The following is a 4,721-nucleotide window of genomic DNA, read 5'->3' as shown; positions in this document are numbered from 1 at the left end:
GTGGGACTCGAACCTGGGTGTGATTTTGGACCAAATTCGGGACTTTTGCCCACTTTCCCAACTTTTCTTCCCAATCACAGTGCGCCTTTGCTGGGTGCGTTGTGGACATTGTAGGCACCCCGGAACCCTGGTGGAACGCGGCGGGACTTGTGGGACTCGAACCTGGGTGTGATTTTGGACCAAATTCGGGACTTTTGCCCACTTTCCCAACTTTTCTTCCCAATCACAGTGCGCCTTTGCTGGGTAAGTTGTGGACATTGTAGGCACCCCGGAACCCTGGTGGAACGCGGCGGGACTTGTGGGACTCGAACCTGGGTGTGATTTTGGATAAAATTCGGGACTTTTGCCCACTTTCCCAACTTTTCTTCCCAATCACAGTGCGCCTTTGCTGGGTAAGTTGTGGACATTGTAGGCACCCCGGAACCCTGGTGGAACGCGGCGGGACTTGTGGGACTCGAACCTGGGTGTGATTTTGGCCCAAATTCGGGACTTTTGCCCACTTTCCCAACTTTTCTTCCCAATCACAGTGCGCCTTTGCTGGGTGCGTCGTGGACATTGTAGGCACCCCGGAACCCTGGTGGAACGCGGCGGGACTTGTGGGACTCGAACCTGGGTGTGATTTTGGACTAAATTCGGGACTTTTGCCCACTTTCCCAACTTTTCTTCCCAATCACAGTGCGCCTTTGCTGGGTGCGTCGTGGACATTGTAGGCACCCCGGAACCCTGGTGGAACGCGGCGGGACTTGTGGGACTCGAACCTGGGTGTGATTTTGGACCAAATTCGGGACTTTTGCCCACTTTCCCAACTTTTCTTCCCAATCACAGTGCGCCTTTGCTGGGTAAGTTGTGGACATTGTAGGCACCCCGGCACTCTGGTGGAACGCGGCGGGACTTGTGGGACTCGAACCTGGGTGTGATTTTGGACCAAATTCGGGACTTTTGCCCACTTTCCCAACTTTTCTTCCCAATCACAGTGCGCCTTTGCTGGGTGCGTTGTGGACATTGTAGGCACCCCGAGACACTGGTGGAACGCGGCGGGACTTGTGGGACTCGAACCTGGGTGTGATTTTGGACCAAATTCGGGACTTTTGCCCACTTTCCCAACTTTTCTTGCCCACTCACAGTGCGCCTTTGCTGGGTAAGTTGTGGACATGCCAGGCACCCCCGGGACACCGGTGGAACGCGGCGGGACTTGTGGGACTCGAACCTGGGTGTGATTTTGGACCAAATTCGGGACTTTTGCCCACTTTCCCAACTTTTCTTCCCAATCACAGTGCGCCTTTGCTGGGTAAGTTGTGGACATTGTAGGCACCCCGGCACTCTGGTGGAACGCGGCGGGACTTGTGGGACTCGAACCTGGGTGTGATTTTGGACCAAATTCGGGACTTTTGCCCACTTTCCCAACTTTTCTTCCCAATCACAGTGCGCCTTTGCTGGGTGCGTTGTGGACATTGTAGGCACCCCGAGACACTGGTGGAACGCGGCGGGACTTGTGGGACTCGAACCTGGGTGTGATTTTGGACCAAATTCGGGACTTTTGCCCACTTTCCCAACTTTTCTTGCCCACTCACAGTGCGCCTTTGCTGGGTAAGTTGTGGACATGCCAGGCACCCCCGGGACACCGGTGGAACGCGGCGGGACTTGTGGGACTCGAACCTGGGTGTGATTTTGGACCAAATTCGGGACTTTTGCCCACTTTCCCAACTTTTCTTCCCAATCACAGTGCGCCTTTGCTGGGTGCGTTGTGGACATTGTAGGCACCCCCGGAACCCTGGTGGAACGCGGCGGGACTTGTGGGACTCGAACCTGGGTGTGATTTTGGACCAAATTCGGGACTTTTGCCCACTTTCCCAACTTTTCTTGCCCACTCACAGTGCGCCTTTGCTGGGTGCGTCGTGGACATGTCAGGCACCCCGGAACCCTGGTGGAACGCGGCGGGACTAAGTTCCAAGAGGGCGTTTTTGCCCCCCTCCAAACTCCCTCTCTTTGTTTATAGTGCATATTTTCTGCTGGATCTACTCTCTATTTACTCCAAGGAAAAAAACTAGCCGGTCGCGGCAAATTTTTACAATCGGTCGCCAAACTACGGCACGAGGGCCGAACGCGGTACGCCGGCGTCCAAGATACGGCCCGGGGATTTTTTTGATTTTTTGGGCTTTTTTTGATTTTTTTGGACATGTTGGGCATCCCAGGACTCGGGTGCGACTGCAGGACGTGTGGGGCTCTAACCTGGGTGTGGTTTTTGGTCATTTTCCGGACTTTTGCCCACTTTCCCAACTTTTCTTCCCAATCACAGTGCGCCTTTGCTGGGTGCGTCGTGGACATGTCAGGCACCCCGGAACCCTGGTGGAACGCGGCGGGACTTGTGGGACTCGAACCTGGGTATAATTTTGGATCAAATTCGGGACTTTTGCCCACTTTTCCAACTTTTCTTCCCCACTCACAGTGCGCCTTTGCTGGGTGCGTTTTGGGCATGTGGGGGGCACCTCGGACTCGGGTGGGACGCGGCGGGACTTGTGGCACTCGTACCTGTGTGTGATTTTTGATCATTTTGTGGACTTTTCCCCAGACACTCTCCACTTGTCTACCCCACTTCCCCTGTGACTTTGCTGGGGGGGCGTTTCCCCGCTGTCCTTTGTAGTGTAAGGGTTACTTTTCTTTTTTTTCTGTCTGAAAATAGGGCCCCAAAAGGCCTCACACTCCCCGGGAAGACCTGATGGACGCCTCGGCGTCACTGAAACAGGCCAATCTGTCTGAAAATATGGCCCACAAAAGGCCTCTCATTCCCCGGGAAGACCTGATGGACGCCCCGGCGTCACCGAAATAAGCCAAACTGTCTGAAAATAGGGGCTCCAAGGGTCCCCCACTCTTTCTGGCCCACAAAAGGCCTCTCATTCCCCGGGAACACCTGTAGGACTCCCCGGCGTCAAGGAAATACGCCAAACCGTCTGAAAATAGGGGCCCAAAAGAACTGGAAATAATGTGTTTAATTTGGGGGGTGATGTCTATAATTATGGGGGTGCATTGGAGGCGGGAGTCCACTGGAGGGCTCCACACCGTCTGAATATAGGGCCCCAAAAGGCCTGGAATTAATGTATTTAATTTGGGGGGTGCATTTGCAGCGGGAGTCCACCGGAGGGCTCCATTTCCCCACTCTTTTGTTGACATATGGCCACAAAAGGCCTCTCATTCCCCGGGAAGACCTGATGGACGCCCCGGCGTCACCGAAATAAGCCAAACTGTCTGAAAATAGGGGCTCCAAGGGTTCCCCACTCTTTCTGGCCCACAAAAGGCCTCTCATTCCCCGGGAACACCTGTAGGACTCCCCGGCGTCAAGGAAATACGCCAAACTGTCTGAAAATAGGGCCCCAAAAGAACTGGAAATGATGCCTTTAATTTGGGGGGGTGATGTCTTTAATTTGGGGGGTGCATTGGAGGCGGGAGTCCACTGGAGGGCTCCACACCGTCTGAATATAGGGCCCCAAAAGGCCTGGAATTAATGTATTTAATTTGGGGGGTGCATTTGCAGCGGGAGTCCACCGGAGGGCTCCATTTCCCCACTCTTTTGTTGACCTATGTATGGCCACAAAAGGCCTCTCATTCCCCGGGAAGACCTGATGGACGCCCCGGCGTCACCGAAATAAGCCAAACTGTCTGAAAATAGGGGCTCCAAGGGTCCCCCACTCTTTCTGGCCCACAAAAGGCCTCTCATTCCCCGGGAACACCTGTAGGACTCCCCGGCGTCAAGGAAATACGCCAAACTGTCTGAAAATAGGGCCCCAAAAGAACTGGAAATGATGCCTTTAATTTGGGGGGTGATGTCTTTAATTTGGGGGGTGCATTGGAGGCGGGAGTCCACTGGAGGGCTACACACCGTCTGAATATAGGGCCCCAAAAGGCCTGGAATTAATGTCTTTAATTTGGGGGGTGCATTTGCAGCGGGAGTCCACCGGAGGGCTCCACTTCCCCACTCTTTTGTTGACATATGGCCACAAAAGGCCTCTCATTCCCCGGGAAGACCTGATGGACGCCCCGGCGTCACCGAAATACGGCAAACTGTCTGAAAATAGGGGCTCCAAGGGTTCCCCACTCTTTCTGGCCCACAAAAGGCCTCTCATTCCCCGGGAACACCAAAAGAACTGGAAATAATGTGTTTAATTCAGGGTGCATTTGCAGCGAGTGTCCACCAGAGGGCTCCAATTCCCCAGCTATAGTCCTGGTACTCTAAAATGATGGCACTTAGTCAAATTTCCGCCTTTTTTTGATGACTTCCAACTAGGAGAGGGACTAATTTTGAGTTCCGGACCCGGGTGGAGAACCATAGCAGGTCGGCCTTCTTAAAGGGACATCCTCCTAGGCACTTAGTCAAATTTACGCCTTTTTTTTTGGACTTCCAGCGAGGAGAGGGACAATTTTGCTTTCCTGACCCAGGTGGAGAACCATAGCACGTCGGCCTTCTTAAAGGGAAATGCTCCTAGGCACTTAGTCAAATTCACGCCTTTTTTTTGGACTTCCAGCGAGGAGAGGGACAATTTTGCTTTCCTGACCCAGGTGGAGAACCATAGCACGTCGGCCTTCTTAAAGGGAAATGCTCCTAGGCACTTAGTCAAATTCACGCCTTTTTTTTGGACTTCCAGCGAGGAGAGGGACAATTTTGCTTTCCTGACCCAGGTGGAGAACCATAGCACGTCGGCCTTCTTAAAGGGACATCCTCCTAGGCA

Source organism: Nerophis lumbriciformis, unplaced genomic scaffold, assembly GCF_033978685.3.
Source record: "Nerophis lumbriciformis unplaced genomic scaffold, RoL_Nlum_v2.1 HiC_scaffold_108, whole genome shotgun sequence".
Lineage (NCBI taxonomy): Eukaryota > Metazoa > Chordata > Actinopteri > Syngnathiformes > Syngnathidae > Nerophis > Nerophis lumbriciformis.
The sequence above is the reverse complement of the archived record's forward strand: the minus strand, read 5'-3'. Positions refer to the sequence as shown.